At 45.8% G+C, this 17,984-nt stretch overlaps 1 pseudogene; it reads left to right on the forward strand.

Moving 5' to 3' along the window:
• The first annotated feature begins 1,549 nt into the window (after nucleotides 1–1,549).
• LOC123038867 (noroxomaritidine synthase 1-like) lies at nucleotides 1,550–17,506 on the forward strand (annotated as a pseudogene).
• Nucleotides 17,507–17,984: the final 478 nt, after the last annotated feature.

A 17,984-nucleotide genomic window follows, 5' to 3' on the forward strand; every position in this document is an offset into this window, starting at 1 on the left:
TAGTGGGCTGGCCCATGAACGCAAAGGCAGTGCAAAGATGTGTTTATGGCGCAAGAAAACCACCACAAAATGTCGCTCTTGTCAGGATTCGATTCCCACGCCAGTTAGCTCTGATGCATGGTTGGCTAACTACTAGACCTATTAAGCCCTAGTCAAATATTGAAACATGAAATTTCTAATAACTAAACTTTAGCCGCACTATTTAGGAAAACGTGATTTCTCGTGGAAAAATATGAACACAATTAGAATGTCCACAGATTTCAAAAACATGTCATGAATTAGAAAAAAGTTCATGCAATCAAAAAAGTTCTCGAATGCAAAAAGTTACTAAAATTGAATAAAGTTCATCGATTTAAAAAAAGTTCACAAATTTGAATGAAGTTCATTGGTTTCTAATAAAGTTCAGAAATTTGTAAAAAAGTTCACCGGTTTTTAAAAACAACCATCGATTTTTTTTAAAAAAATAGTTCACAAATGTTTTAAAAAAATAACCGTTTTTGAAAAAAAGTTCATCAATTCTGGGAAAAGTTCATGGATTTTTTTAAAAGTTATCTAATTTAAGAAAAAGAAAAAAGAAAAAAAATAGGAAGATCAAAACGGGGAAAAAGAAGAAATCTATCACAATAACTGTTCTGTCCCAGCGGGCTAGCACAGTTTATACGCGATCAAGAGATCGTAGGTTGGAACTCCGTCGCACGCACTCTTTTTTGTCTGTTTAAAAGAGAGAGAAAAAGTTAACCGGGCCGGCCAGCTCGGAAGGTGGGTATGCACCCCGATTGCACGAACAACTGTAACAGGTGCAGAGGGGGCCGTTTAGGATTTGCCGGAGCCGTGGCACGTTGTGAGAGATGAACGTGTAGGTGACGGAAGCTTCGCGCTTGCTTTTTTTTTTCCAGATGAAGCTTCGCGCTTGCTAGAAGCAATGTATAGCAGCGCCTTAAACAGTGGCCCAATTCTTGAAAAGAATCCGACAGGGTGGAGGCCCGCACAGGGTTTAACTTCGGATGAACGGCAACCTGAGGCAAAGCCGGCCCATGATCAGTCTATGTTTTTTTCTTTTTTGTGGGGCATGCGTTGTGTTATGGCACATGGAAGAGATGTGGGTTTGAATTCGCAAGTCAACTCGCACACAGGCTTAAAAGCAACTCCATCCGCGCCCCCAACAGCCCCCCAGGCCATTTATTAGCATCATCACCAAAAATCGGCCCAGTCGCGCCTCCAAGATCTTGTTTTTCGCCGGTTTGGCCGAAATAACAACGGGCGAACCCGAGCCGACCCAAGCACCCGGGGGTTACCGGGGGGCGCCGGCCGAAGAGAAAAGTCGCGCGGGTCTGCTTTGTCGGCAAGAGAAGGCACTTTTCCCGCCGATCCCCTGCTTTCCCCCTCCGTTTCCCTTCATCCCTCCCTTCTCCAACCATTCTCCTCCCTCTCCCCTCCATCCGGCCGCCATGCCCCGAAGAAGTACCAAGCCCCTCATGCCGCCACCGATGCCGACGCCACCCAACCGAAGTAGAGGAAGCTGCGAGCACCACCGTCCAAAGCACCGGGCATGTCGAACGCCGACTGGAAGGCCGAGGTTCAGCGCCGGGAGGCTGTCACCACCGATCGACGGAACAGGCTCAACGCCAAGAAGGCCCGGAACAGGGCGGCGACGGTGGCGGACGTGGCGGAGCAGGCAGATCGCTCGCCGACTCCCGCCAGTACGACGCCGGAGGACGACGTCACCGTTTGATGCATTGCCTATGCATCTTTTCTTTTGAACGCTGAACTTTCGAGTGATTGATCGCCGAACTGTGGCATGGTGATCGCCGAACTATGTGCCGCTGATCGCCGGACTTGTAGCATTTTTTTGGGTAGCGGGAAATGTCATGTTTGAATTTAAACGTCTTGGGGCCAGGAGGTTTACCCAAGTACAGGAAGATGAGTAGGGAGGACGCCCCCGACAAGGAGGGAGGCGGCGGCCTCACCGGTGCGCGGTGGCGGCCTGTACAAGTGTCCTCGTCGGCGAGCGTGGCGGCGTCCCTGCGCAGGTGGCCTCGCCCGTGCGTCGGTCTTCGCTCGTATGCAATCGCTGATATGTGGGTCCAGGACGGACACGAGCAGACGAGAGCGGGCGACGGGTCCTTCGCCATTTGTGGCTTAAATTTGGGCTTACTTTGGGTCTGGATGGACAACAAATAGACAGCAGGCGGACGTTCTGTCCATTTAGGTAGCCCCGTTGGGCCATCTTTTCTGTCCGGTGACCCAAACAGACAAAATGGGTCTCCCCATTGGAGTTGCTCTTAGATTCTTGATGTGTGCTAGAACTACGTCGGTATTTTCGTAAAGAGGAAGGGATGATGCAGTATAGCAACGGTAGGTATTTCTCTTAGTAATGAGTCCAAGGTTGTTGAACCAGTAGGCGAACCTCCTCACACCACGTAAACAGCACCTGCACACAAAAAACAAATACTCGCAACCCGACATGTTATAGGGTTGTCAATCCCTTTCGGGTATGGCGTCTCTAATGGGCAAATAACGTGAGGTAAAAAGTGGTAGGTAGGATAAATATATCTCGGAACAAATAAATTGCAGCAAGGTATTTTTGTATTTTTGGTTTAATAGATCTGAAAATAAATGCAAGAGAAAATAGACCGCGAAGGCAAATATGATGAGAAGAGACCCGGGGGCCGTAGGTTTCACTAGTAGCTTCTTTCGAGAAAAATAGCAAATGGTGGGAAAACAATTACTGTTGGGCAATTGATAAAACTTCAAATAATCATGACAATATCCAGGCAATGATCATTATATAGGCATCGCGTCTAAGATTATTAGACCGACTCCTGCCTGCATCTACTACTATTACTCCACACATCGATCGCTATCCAGCATGCATCTAGTGTATTAAGTTTATGAGAAAACGGAGTAATGCATTAAGAACGATGACATGATGTAGACGAGATCGGTTTATCTATTGCGGCAGATATAGATCTCATCTTGTTATCCTTAGTAGCAATGATACATATGTGTCAGTTCCCTTTCTGTCACTTGGATCAAACACCGTAAGATCAAACCCGCTACAAATCACCTCTTCCCATTGCAAGATAAATAGATCAAGTTGGCCAAACAAAATCCAAATATCGAAGAAATACGAGGCTATAAGCATTCATGCATATAAGAGATCAAAGAAGACTCAAATAACTTTCATGGATAAAAACATAGATCTGATCATAAACTCAATGTTCATCGGATCCCAACAAATACACCACCAAAAGATTACATCATATGGATCTCCAAGAGACTATTGTATTGATAATCAAGAGAGAAAGAGGAAGCCATTTAGCTACTAACTATGGACCCGTAGGTCTAGAAAGAACTACTCATGCATCATAGGAGAGGCACCAATGGAAGTGGTGAACCCCTCCATGACAGTGTCTAGATTGGATCTTGGTGGTTCTGGACTCTGCGGCGGCTGGATCAATATCTTGTCGACTCTCCTAGGGTTTCTGGAATATTTGGGTATTTATAGAGCAAAAAGGCGGTTCGGGGGGCACCCGAGGTGGGTACAACCCATCAGGGCGTGCCTAGGACTCCTGGCGTGCCTTGTGGGTGTTGCTCACCTCGAGCAGCCCCTCAGGTGCTTCCTTTGCCCATTGGCTTTCTTCTGCTAAAAAAAAATCCTCCAGGAGTTACGTTGCGTTTGGACTTCGTTTGATATTGATTTATTGGGATGTAAAAAACATGAAGAAAACAACAACTGACACAAAGCACTATGTCAATAGGTTAGTGCCAAAAAATGATATAAAATAACTATAAAATTATTATAAAACATTCAAAAATAATAATATAACAGCATTGAACAATAAAAAAAATTATACATACGTTGGAGACGTATCAATTCTTTACACGGAACTATAATCTAATCCCTGGCTTTCTGATTGCCAGAGTGTTGTCCCACTAAACCATAAATAAAATGCCTTATTAGTTATTACCTCTGCAGCACCAGCTTACGTTGACAATTATTTGGGGCTTATGACCTGCGTAGAGGAGTTGCTTGTTACTCAGTGCAAAAAGGCATCATCTCTCCATCTGATTAAAATGAACCACATCTGAATATTTACATCTAACCTTGATATTTTTATTGCACAAATGCTGCAGCCACCTTCGAAATGTGAATCCCCTTTACCCGTATCGGATCCTACCACCAGAATTTATATATGCGATTCAAGAGACCTCCTATTGTCGAGGCTTCGCATAGGGCATTGCTCGGAAATGGGCCAAGCTTCAAAACCCCAGTTGCATAGGGCATTGCTCGGAAATGGGCCAAGCTTCGCATAGGACAGTTCGACGCAACTAGCAGCAAATAGGAAATCGCGACTTGTATTGCCATTTCGAGATGATGATGATGATACATGGGATCTCACAAATGGGCCAAGCTTCAAAACCCCAGTAAATACCATCTCGAGTGCGTTTTTCTCTTCTTTTTTGTCAAACAGATCGTGTCTATTTATTCAAATTTAGAAACAGAGTGTATTGAATTAGTATGTCCAGTTTAGTAGTGTAAAGTTTTTTTTTTCTGGGGGTAGGGAACAACTGCTACCGAGCTGTGAGTGCTATAGGGGGTCAGACCAAAATTGGACAACCAGCTACTTTCATCACTCTCAGAAAAAAGAAAATCATTTTCTCACTGTATCCAACTTGCGAAACCTAATTGCCTGCAATAACACTCATGAAGATCGAACAATCCAAACAGTAATATATAGAAGCCTAACAAGTTCCTATAATCAGTTAAACCAAATAATAATATCCAGAGCCTTTTAGATTTCTCTCCATTTTAGTCCCGTCCTTTTATAGTTCTTGTTAATGTGAGTCAGCCAATTGTGCAGCTGAGATGAAGCATGGAAATTAGTTGCAACGGTTGAACAATCACTCATGTTTTTACTATGGGTATATATTGATATAAATTCCGTACGTGTTAGCAGAGCAACACTTGACCAGAGCCTTGACGGATCAAAATATGCACTATATCTTTTTTTGTAAAACTAGATGATGATAGTTTTCTTTTAGATAAATGATGGGAGTAGTTGGCATTATTGATTGATTACTCTTTTTTGAGCTGATGATAGCCCCTTGTGCTTTTTATTCTCATTTGGTGTGACAAGTGCAGCTGGCTCAATTATCGCTGTAAGTACTAGGCATTCTCTACCAAGAAGAGAGTTCCTTATATACTTGGTCAAAACTCCCCTCGACCTTTCATGTGGGACTAAACTCCCACCCATATAAGATTACCCATAGTGGGAGTAAGGCTAGCCATAGTGGGGATAACTAAGGTAGTAACTTAACACATCCCAAGACAATTTTGCTTATGTGACGTGTATTTAATGAGGAAAGAGGTGTTTGTGGTAACATAATATGTTACTGTAACATAACATTTTCCAAGGCAAAATGAGTCTATGAGTTAATAAATGAAGCCATCTATGACACTACTACTATGTTACTTTGCACTATAGAGGTAGTAACTTAGAATAGTATCATGTGCATGATACTAGTATAAGTTACTCCCCACTATGACCAGCCTAACATAGATAGTAACATCACACATATCTAGATAAAATAGATGATGTGGCAAGCAATAAATGAAGAAAGAAAGAAAAGTGGTAATTAACATAGCTAGTTACTACACATATGTTACTCCCCACTATAGAGGTAGTAACATAGACTAGTAACATACGCATGTTACTAGTTTATGTTACTACCCGTTGTGGCTAGTCTAATGATACCATAAATGTGTCTATGAGATTTACTACCTCCGTCCGGGTTTATTGGTCCCCATTGTATTTTGTGCCAAATTTTGACCATAGATTAAACTAACAAAATGTTCATGCATGTCACCAAACATTATATTTTTGAAAACTATGTTCAAATATGAATCCAATGAAATAATTTTTCTTGACATGCATTAACATTTTGTTAGTTAAATCTTTAGTCAAAATTTAACACAAACTACAAATGAAACCTATAAACCAGGACGGAAGTAGTATCCAGGAATTAATTTAGTTAAGGGCCTGAAGACCATCTAACTTTCAGCAACCTAACTGCAATAACACTCACTGGTGGAAAAAAGGCCTTTGGTCGCGGTTCGCAACTGCCATTAGTCGCGGTTGCGCAACCGCGACCAAATAAGCGCGACTAAAGCCCCCCACCTTTAGTCACGGCTCCTTAAGAACCGCGACTAAAGGCCCGTCCACGTGGGCGCCAGGCGGCCGTCGGGGCGGAGGACCTTTAGTCGCGGTTCTTCTGGCCAACCGCGACTAAAGGCCGCCACAGGTTTAGGGTTTTAGCCTCCCCCTAAACCTGTTTTCTGTTTAATTTGTATTGTTTTATTTCTTTTGTGCTTTATTTTAATTTTGAAGGAGTTTCATATATTCTACGGTACTACATACATGCATATGAATGTACAATTTCAAATAAATTTGAAATTAGAACCAAAAAGAATTCAAGAGGAATATACAATATATATTCAATATCATCGGATGACCATATACAATTTTGAACAAGTTTCCATACATGATTTAATGCATATAAAGTTCTACGTCCTCGTAATAGTGTTCTCCTTTAGGATGGAGGACTTCCCTGCTGAACCATCCAGCTAGTTCCTCTTGAAGTGGTCGGAAGCGAGCTTCTGGACTAAGCATCCACCGGAGGTTATTCCTCTGAGCATTGGTATCACTCGGAACCCGCTCAGAGGTGTATCTCCGGATTATCTCACAGACATAGTATCCACATAGATTGGTCTCCGGTGGCTGAATATCCCCAGCATTCTTAGCCTTTAACATTTTGAATTCTAGCTCTTTTTTGAATTCACCGACCTTTGTATCTACGAACCGTCTCCAAACCCTACGAGGCAAAGAAAATTAAATGAACAAGAGAGTTATTAATTAGTTACTTGATATTAGGAAATGAACGAAATAGGCCGATCGATATAGAGCGCAAATGAATGAAAATAATTACTTCTGCAGCATTCTTCTCATGCCGCCCCAAAGCTTTGGATCCATATTCACAGAGTCGTGGACGAGACATTCTGAGGTGTTAACTTTAATTACTAGCAGAATCCAGTGGAACCTGCGGACACGATACATGCACAGTACGTCATGCATAACTCATCGATTAGCCGGCCACATACCATGCATGGAGTAAACAAAAGAGAATGTGCTCAAGACAGAAACACTCACTCAAAATGGTAAGGAAATAGAATATCACTTTTGAGTTCCTGCTTTGTAAGAAAGTGCCACAGGTCTGCCTCCACGTCGGCGGGGTGACGCTCCAACACATGTCCATTAACGATGTGTGGGTCAATGAACCCAACATCATGGATGTTCCTTACTCTGCATTCCTTAATCTTCATTCTGCATGTATAATAGCGGACACAACAATATAGTTAGGACATATATATAGTGCAGGCAATATGAACGAGATGGGGTAGAAATTAATAAATCACTTACAGAACGTAGCAACTGATGATAGATTTATCGAGCTCGCGCAGATTGAAAAGCTGGAACAATTCACTCAGTTCAATTTGTACATAGTAATGTTTGAAGTGATGCTCATGTCTAACTTCCGCATAAATATATTCTTTGGCGTTTTTATTTTTTATGTAACCCTTGTACCATTTCAGCAGACCTTTCATTTGTGGAGGTAGATCCTTTTCCTGCGCAGGCTCGACGAGAGGCCCATTCTTGACATATGTAATTACTACCTCCTTCACTGGCGCCTCATCAAGGCCTAACAGTTCACGAAGAGTAATACCTAAGTTGGCCGCTTGTTCTCTGGCACTCGTTACAGTCAATCCCTGTGCTGCCGCAGCTTGTATGATCTCGGGGGCATCCGGACAGAAGGCTTCCACTATAAGCGGGGCAATCGATTGTTTACTTTGTTCCCCGAGCTGGGCAACTTGTTTCCCGCTTTTTTTACTTTCGGCCTTCTCCCGCTCTTTGTTCTCCTTGAACATGAGTGCCTGCCTGCGAAGTTCACGTGCATAGTCGTTAGGCAGATTCTTCGCGGCTTGGGACGGTGTGCTCAAAAATGACTTAGCCCACTTCTTTTGCTCATCAGAAAATACTGGCTTGGGCTCGGGCTCTCTTTTCTTCTTGCAGTCCGCCTTCCATTTCTCCAAATCAGCAGCCGCGGCCGCGTCGACTTCCTCGGCACTACGTTCCCAAGGCCTTGTGGGGAGAGGCTTCAGTGATGGCTCCGGTACCTTTGTGGTCTTAGGTACATAAGGGTCCGGGTTAATAATCCAGGACTGCTTCTGCTTCTTTGCCGGAGGTGGATTAGGGGGCGGCGTCTGATCACCCGCCGGACGAGGACTGGGGGGCGGCGGCTGATCACCCGCCGGACGTTGTGGACTGGGGGGCGGCGTCGGCTGACGTGACGGAGGTGTAGGTGAACCGCCACCACCACCACCACCACCACCACCGCCACCGCCACCACCACCACCGTAGGGGGGTGGACTTGTTGTCCTTGGCGCCTCGCCTGGAAACTTGATAAACTTCTTTTGCCATAGAATGAAATGGCGCTTGACATCTCCAAGTCTTTTCTCCCCTTCAGGTGTAGCAATGTCAATCTCTAGGTCGTCAAACCCTTGGACTATGTCCTCCACCGTGACACGAGCATAGCCATCTTGAATGGGGTTGTTGTGGTGGAGTGCTCCAGGTAAACATGGTAAAGCACTGCCGATGGCTACCTTCATGGACATGTTCCCGATAGGATAATACAGATGACATTCTTTCATCTCCTTTATATCGTCCACGGGGTAGCGAGGAGGCTCCGGTGAAGTAATTTCGACCACCAGAGGCTCCGGTGCAGTAATTTCGACCACCAGAGGCTCCGGTGCAGTAATTTCGATCGTCGGTGCATCTGCACCAGCCGGTGGGGCCTCCGTGGAAGCCACGCTGCTTCTCCGCTGCTGGCTTCCGAGATCCGCTGGATGATCTTCATGCTGCACCCGAGCTGCATCTCTTTCGGCTACTAGTACACTCATGGTTTTCTTCATCACATCCATTTCCGATGCCAACCGCGCCACAACATCTGCTTCCCGATCCATCTTTCTCTTACGGCTTCTGTAACCGTACGGGTCATCGTTCTGGGGGAACCCTATTTTCCACGGAATGTGCCCCATGCCTCGTACACGTCCTCCGTGTTCAGGATTCCCGAGGGCTTTTGTCAGCGCGTCGTTCTCTCTGTTGAACTTGATCTTCCCCTGTTGAGCATCCCTCATTGCGTTAATAAGGGCTTGGGTGGGTTTAATTAATTTGCCCCGGTAAACACACTCCCCTGTCTCCGGGTTCAGCGTTCCCCCATGCCCGTACCACCAGCTTTTGGCCCTTGGGTCCCATCCCTCCGTACCTGGACGGATTCCTCGCGCCCTCAGCTCGTTCTCCATCTTCTCCAACCTAGGCACCCAAATGCGATACCCTCCTGGCCCCATAACATGATTGTACTCCTTCTTAGCCGCATTTTCCTTATTTTTTTTCGATATTTGAATGAACTGCTCCGATTTCTTTTGCTTCACAAATTCTGGCCAATCATGTTTCAGTTTCTCATATTGTCCTTTGAAATCCGGAGTCTTGTTCTGCTTGACAAAGTCATGGGCTAGATTTTGCTTGAATTTCCGGAATGCGTCGGCCATCTTATGAAGAGCGAACTGTTTGACTAGCCTCCTCCTCTCCTTGTTTTCCTCAATCTTGTTACCCTCCTCATCGAATTTGTTGTATTCCGGAGGTAGAATGAAATGTTCCATAAGCTTCTTGAAGCAATCTTTTTTTGTTCTCTTATCGACAAAAGTGAAACCATCAATTCGTGCCTTCTTTGGCTCATTCCACTCCTGGACGGTGATCGAGACGTTGTCTCTAACAATGGCTCCGCATTGGCTGACAAACTTGGTGGCGTTCTTGCGGGGCTCCAGCGGCCTGCCGGTTGCACTGTCGACAACCTCGATGGTGCATGTTTCTCCTTGTTTCATCGTCTTGGTTGCGCCACGCTTTGACGACGTACTCGATTGTTTCGACGATCCGGCCGAGGGCTAAAATAAGAAAGAGTCGCGCGCGTTAGTACACACATATTTATTCAAATCAGTTAGTTTGTATCACCAGAGGCTCAATGTATATATATACCTCGGCGCCGGAGGTGGTTGCTACTTCCATTTGAAGATCGTCGTTTATCGACGTTTGTTCGGCATCATCTTGCTGACGGCGCCCTTCATCTTCACCGTCAAGGTTCAGATAAGAAGAGATATCATCTTCTTCTTCTCCGGTCGGCACATATAGAATATCGCCGTTTATGATGCCGAACATATGTGCTTCACCGTCCGGATCATAGTTGTCCATAATCGGGTCAGCTCTATCGTCCGCCATTATATCAGTCCTGAAAACATGTAGTAAAAACAAATTAATTAAGTGAAGAAGGGGGGCGGTGGCGGTGGCGGTGGCGAAAGGGCGGTGGCAAAAGGAGGGGGCGAGGAAGGGTGTCGCGGTAGAGCGCGAGACGGGGCGGCAGACGACGGCGTCACGGAGAGGGGAGGCGATCCCCTCGCCGTCCCCTCTCGATCCCTAAAAAAACACCGCGCGCATCGCCGCCCCCCTCGCCGCCCCTCTCCGTATATACGTTTTTTTTGTTAATTATCAAATTTTACGGGTTTTTTTTGTTAATTATCAAGTTTTAAGTTATTTACCGTTTTTGTTAAACTAAGTTATTTATCGTTTTTGTTAATTATCAAATGTTACCGTTTTTTTTATTAATTAACTAGTTAAAAAATTTTCTCTCTCTCTCTCTCTCTCTCTCTCTCTCTCTGCTCTCTCTCTCTCTCTCTCTCGATCATCGCTCTTTCTCTCTGCTCTCTGCTCTCTCTCTCTCTCTGCTCTCTCTCTGCTCTCTCTCTCTCTGGGCGAGGCCGGCCGAGGCCGGCCGCCGGCGTTGAGGGCGCAGCGAGGCCGGCCGGCGTTGAGGGCGCAGCGAGGCGGCGCGGTGGGCGAGGGAGGCCGGCAGGCGGCGTACTAGGGCGAAAGGGGGCGGCGGGCACCGTACGTGGGCGAGAGGGGGCGGCGGGCGACGGCGGGCGGCGTCGAGGGCGCGGGCGACGGCGGGCGGCGTCGAGGGCGAGGTCGACGGCGGGCGGCGTCGAGGGCGAGGCAGAGAACGAGCGGAGAAATGGAGGCGACGGGTCGGGCGGTTGTATTTATAGCCCCCCCTTTAGTCGCGGTTGGGAGGCGACCCGCGAGTCGCGGTTGGGGAGGCGACCCGCGACTAAAGTGTAACCTTTAGTCGCGGTTGGGGAGGCGACCCGCGACTAAAGGACTTTTTTGGCGGGTTTTTCGTTCCCGCGCGCAACCACCTTTAGTCGCGGTTGGGCAGGCCAACCGCGACTAAAGGTATTTTCCCAATACTTTTTCTTTTTCAAAATCTTAAAAATACAAATAATATATCAAAAAATTCAGAAAAATAAAACTAATTCAATTCAAAATTCTAAAAATACAAATAATATATGAAAAAATTAAGAAAAATAAAACTAATTCAATTCAATATGTTAAAAATACAAATAATATATCAAAAAATTAAGAAAAATAGAACTAATTCAATTCAATATGTTAAAAATACAAATAATATATCAAAAAATTCAGAAAAAAAAACTAATTCAATTCAAAATGTTAAAAATACAAATAATATATCAAAAAATTCAGAAAAATAAAACTAATTCAATTCAAAATTCTAAAAATACAAATAATATATCAAAAAATTCAGAAAAATAAAACTAATTCAATTCAAAATTCTTACAATAAATTATTACACATCATTTCTTACATGATCCATTCAACAAAGTTTGGTACAATAAATTATTACACATCATTTCTTCCCTTGTGTCCCTGCTTGCTTACGATTGTGCCGTATCCATGGAGCATCCTCATCATTTAACTTAATGCTTGGGTCGGTGTTCACTTTGAAGGGCGGAATTTCAGCAAACATATTATAATCTTCTGACATGTCTGTCTTGTCCTCCACTCCCACGATGTTTCTTTTCCCTGAAAGAACAATGTGGCGCTTTGGATCATCGCATGATGTACTGATCGTTTTCTTATCTTTCCGTTTCCTCGGTTTGCTACTCATGTCCTTCACATAGAAAACCTGAGCGACATCTTTCGCTAGGACGAATGGTTCGTCAAGGTAACCAAGATTGTTGAAATCCACCATTGTCATTCCGTATTGCTGGTCCACCTTTACCCCACCTCCTGTTAGCTTGAACCATTTGCACCGGAACAAAGGGACCTTAAAGGAGGGTCCATAGTCAAGTTCCCATATCTCCTCTATGTAACCATAATATGTGACCTTTTGCCCATTCTCGGTTGCTGCATCAAAGCGGACACCACTGTTTTGGTTGGTGCTCTTTTTATCTTGGGCGATCGTGTAAAATGTATTCCCATTTATCTCGTACCCTTGGAAAGTCGTTATAGTCGAAGATGGTGTCTTGGCCAACATGTACAGCTGATCTACAACATCATTGTCATTCATTAAATGTTTTCTCAACCAACTGCCGAAAGTCTCCATGTGGGCCTTCCTAATCCAGGATTCAGGCTTCCCCGGGTTGTCCGAGCGTAAAATATTCTTGTGTTTCTCAAAGTACGGAGCCACCAAGCTGGAATTGGTCAGTACAGTGTGGTGTGCTTCAGTCAGAGAATGGCCGTCCATACATATCGTTGATTTCCTTCCGATCGTGCCTTTTCCACTTAGTCTCCCCTCGTGCCGCGATCGAGGAAGACCAATCGGCTTAAGGTCAGGAACAAAGTCAACACAAAACTCAATTACCTCCTCATTTCCATAGCCCTTGGCGATGCTTCCTTCTGGCCTAGCACGGTTACGAACATATTTCTTTAATACTCCCATGAACCTCTCGAAGGGGAACATATTGTGTAGAAATACAGGACCGAGAACGAAAATCTCTTCGACTAGGTGAACCAGGAGGTGCGTCATAATATTGAAGAAGGATGGCGGGAACACCAACTCGAAACTGACAAGACATTGGATCACATCGTTCTGTAACCGTGGTAGAACTTCTGGATTGATTACCTTCTGAGAGATTGCATTGAGGAATGCACATAGCTTCACAATGGCTACTCGAACATTTTCCGGCAGGAGCCCCCTCAAAGCAATCGGAAGCAATTGCGTCATAATCACGTGGCAGTCGTGAGACTTCAGGTTTTGGAACTTTTTCTCCGCCATGTTTATTATTCCCTTTATATTGGACGAGAATCCAGACGGGACCTTCATACTGCTCAGGCATTCAAAAAAGATGACCTTCTCTTCTTTGGTCAGAGCGTAGCTGGCACGACCTTGAAACCATTCCGGATGCCGGTCATCAGGGTCTTTCAAACGTTGCTGGTCCTGCCGTGCTTCCTTTGTATCATTTGTCTTCCCATACACGCCCAAGAAGCTTAGGAGGTTCACGCAAATATTCTTCGTAACGTGCATCACGTCGATTGCAGAGCGGACATCTAGGACTTTCCAATATTCTAGCTCCCAGAATATAGATTTCTTCTTCCACATGGCTGCGTGCCCGTCAGCTCCCTTCGGAACTGATTGTCCGCCAGGACCCTTTCCAAAGATGACTTTCAAATCCTTGACCATATCAAATACCTCAGCACCAGTGCGTTCCGCAGGCTTCGGCCGGTGATCTGCCTTGCCGTTGTAATGCTTGCCCTTCTTTCTTACTGGATGAATTTTCGGAAGAAATCGACGATGCCCAAGGTACACGTTCTTCTTACAATTTGGCAAATGTACACTTTCAGTCTCATGTAAGCAGTGCGTGCATGCATTGTATCCCTTATTTGACAGTCCCGAAAGGTTACTAAGAGCAGGCCAATCGTTGATGGTTACGAAAAGCAACGCTCGTAGGTCAAATTCCTCTTGTTTGTGCTCATCCCACACACGGACACCACCCCACAGCTGTAAAAGTTCATCAACTAATGGCCTTAGGTACACATCGATGTCGTTGCCGGGTTGCTTCGGACCTTGGATGAGCACTGGCATCATAATGAACTTCCGCTTCATGCACAACCAAGGAGGAAGGTTGTAGATGCATAGAGTCACGGGCCAGGTGCTATGGCTGGAGCTCTGCTCGCCAAAAGGATTCATGCCATCCGTACTTAGAGCAAATCTTATGTTCCTTGCGTCAGCTGCAAAATCTTTGAACCATCTGTCGATCTTTCTCCATTGCGTTCCATCTGCGGTGTGTCTCAACTCCCCGTCCGACTTACGGTCCTCTTTGTGCCATCGCAACAACTTGGCATGCTCTTTGTTCCTGAACAGACGTTTCAACCGTGGTATTATAGGAGCATACCACATCACCTTGGCGGGAACCCTCTTCCTGGGTTTCTGGCCCTCAACATCGTCACCAGGGTCATCGCCTCTGATCTTATAACGCAATGCAGTGCATACCGGGCATTCATTCAAATTCTCGTATTCACCGCGGTAGAGGATGCAGTCGTTGATGCATGCATGTATCTTCAGAACCTCTAAACCTAGAGGGCAGACAACCTTCTTTGCTTCGTACGTACTGGCGGGCAACTCGTTATCCTTTGGAAACATATTCTTCAACATTTTCAGCAAGTTTTCAAATGCCGAGTCAGCTACACCTGCCTCTGCCTTCCATTTCAGCAAATCCAGTGTGCAGCCCAGCTTTTTCAGACCATCATCGCATCCGGGGTACAGCGCCTTTCTGTGATCCTCTAACATGCGATCCAAATTCTCCCTCTCCTTTTCAGTTTCGCAGCGTCTCCGTGCATCAGCAATGGTCCGACCAAGATCATCAACGGGATCATCACGTGCCTCTTCTTCACCTTCCCCTTCACCTTCAGCATCCTCCATGAAAGTATCACCGAAATGAGCAAGATAGCTTTCATCGATGAAATCATCCCCTTCTTCATCTTCTTCCATTATAACCCCTCTTTCTCCATGCTTGGTCCAACAATTATAGCTTGGCATGAAACCGTGCCGAAGCAGATGCATGTGAACATCTCTTGAGGAAGAGTAACCCTTCTGATTCTTACAGATAACACATGGACAGATAACAAAACCCCCCTGCTTGTTCGCATTAGCCACTACGAGGAAATCTTTCAAACCCGTAGTGAACTCGCCGGAGAGTCGGTTACCGTACATCCATTGCCGATTCATCTGCATTATTATAATATAAAATATATAATTAACCATCATGCATTTGTTAAACTAACTAGCTACAAACAATATAAATTAAACAATGAACTGCACACATGCATATTTTATCAATGACACATCAAAGGTTCATCAAGTTGCTAACCGCGATCGAGGAGTGTGGCTCCAACACTTCATGTCATGTTTGTTTCATGCTCTTGGGGCATTTCATCAAACACCTTATGTGCATAAGAGGAACCAAAAGCAAACCTACACCCACTTGTGAAGAGAATGGCTCCAAATGGCTAAGTGTTGGCTGCTGGATGGGTATATATAGGGGAGGGGCTTTAGTTGCGGTTGGCCTGGCAAACCGTGACTAAAGGTGCCCGAAGGCCTTTAGTCGCGGTTGTCCTGGCCAACCGCGACTAAAGACCCTCACGTGCGCCAGCTGGCCACCGAGCGCCCTGGGCCCAGGCCTTTGGTCGCGGTTCACCTCCAGAACCGCGACTAAAGGTCCCATTAGTCGCGGTTCCTACAGCTTCGCGACTTATGGGGCTGGACGGAAGCCTGTTTTTCCACCAGTGACTCATGGGCGATCGAACAATCCAAATAGTTGGGCTTTGGGCTCATTCAATCATAGCCAACCCATTCAAGTGCAGTTATGTTAACACTAACAGGGGATGCCTGACCACTGGCCTGAGATATCACATGGAGCTAGGTACGGAACTTGTCTTTATATATATGAACCCGGCCATAGCCAAGTCCATTCAAGGATACATCTTAGTAGCTGCTAGCATATCCCACACCACTGCCCATCTACACAGCACTCGTGCTACTTGTTCTTCTCCTAGGCCTGTACTACTTGTACTCCAGGGCTAGTTCTAGATCAAAGAACCCAGCAGCGCTCCCCGCAAACTGGCCAATACTACACATGTTCCCTTCCTTCGTGGCCAATCTCCACAACTTGAATGACTATTTCGGCCTGGTCCTCGCCGGATCAGGACACAACTTCAGGGCGCACGGCCCACCCGGGACCGGGATGCGGTTTTTGGTCACATGCGATACTGCCAACATCCGGCACATCTTTACGACGAACTACAACAACTTTCCCAAGGGCGACGAGTTCGCAGCGATCTTCAACATCATGAGCGGCAGCATCTTCACCATTGATGGTGGGCCGGATCGTCAGCAGCGCACGAAAATCAAGAGCATGGTTGGCAGCCCGCGGTTGGTTCCAAGGATGGAGGCTTGGTGCCGCGACAAGGTCTAGAGCAACCTGCTGCTGTTGTTTATGCACAGGGCAAGCACCAACACTCCATTCAATATGCAAGAAACTTATGTTGAGGTTTATGTTTGACATGGCTACTACTCTTCTCTTTGACGTGGACCCTAGTCTCCTATCCTGGGACATGCCACCCATGGACCCGACGGTTGCCATGGATACAGTCATGGAGGTGGCCTTTTTCCGAGCCATGATGCCAGCTTCTTGCTGGAAGCTAATGAGGCGGCTGAACATCAGCCCTGAGAGGAAGCTCAAGGCAGCGCACAAGGTGCTGCGTGGGTTTATCATGGAGATGATGGAGAGGAGGAAGATTAACACATGTTATGTTGGCAATGGCAAGGGACAGGAGGGTGTTGATATTTTGTCTTCCCTCCTCAACGACCCTGAGTATGCAGATGATGACTTGCTCCGTGTGATGATAGTCAGCTACATGCTGGCAGCAAGGGACACGGTTGGAACGACGTTAACATGGATTTTCTACAACCTCGCCCAACACCCTAAAATTGTGTCAATCATTCGCAAAGAACTCTCACCCATTGCATCACATAAAGTAGCGGCCGGTGCGGATGCCATGGTGATCTTTGAGCCGAACGAGACCAAATCTCTAGTCTATCTAAGAGCCGTCTTGTACGAGACTCTCAGGTTGCACCCACCAGCGCCTCTCGAGCGCAAGATGGTGGCCGCCAATGATATCATGCCAAGTGGCCATGAGGTGCATACCGGCGACACCATCTTTAGTTCTCTCTACTCCATGGAGAGAATGGAGGGCATATGGGGTAAAGATTGCCTCAACTACAATCCAGATAGGTGGCTCTCGGAGGATGGCAGCAAGCTGAGGTATGTACCATCTCACAAGTTCTTGGCCTTCAACTCGGGCCCGAGGATGTGCCTCGGCAAGGACATCGCGTTTATGCATGAGGACCGTCATCCTCAACTTTGTGGAACTTTGATGTGGAGGTGATGGAAGGGCAAAGCATCCAGGCCAAGCCGTCTTGTATACTGGAGATGAAAAATGGGCTCATGGTTAAGCTGAAGAAGCGAGAAATATAACATTAGACTCTCGTGTTATGCAAACGTATTTAGTGACCACTAGGACTGTCTTGTTCTGCCCACAACCACATTATTATTGAATAATAAAGGCATCCATGAATCAAAATGTATCTTTCTTTTAGTAAAGACGGCCAACGTGCTGGCAACGATTACTCTGTTGTATGAAACATGGTATAAAGTCATCCAGACATAATATTTTCCTCCATTTTATGAAACTAGATACGTGTCCCATACATTTCTTTGGAATATAAATAAGGATTGTATAGTTGCTTTATTCTGTTAACATACGTGCCGAGAAAGATGTACTGCAGTTTAGGACCGCTTCGTTATAGCATCCAATAGCTGGTGTCCCTCCTCCTGAGCGTGTATGTGATTAGCAAGCGTAGCAGCAACAAAAGCAATACTATATCATTCTTTTTGCAGGCGTGCTGCAAAAGGTAAGAAGGAGATGGTTAGTATTTTGCATTGATATTATTGG

Source organism: Triticum aestivum, chromosome 2B (assembly GCF_018294505.1).
Source record: "Triticum aestivum cultivar Chinese Spring chromosome 2B, IWGSC CS RefSeq v2.1, whole genome shotgun sequence".
Taxonomy (NCBI): Eukaryota; Viridiplantae; Streptophyta; class Magnoliopsida; order Poales; family Poaceae; genus Triticum; species Triticum aestivum.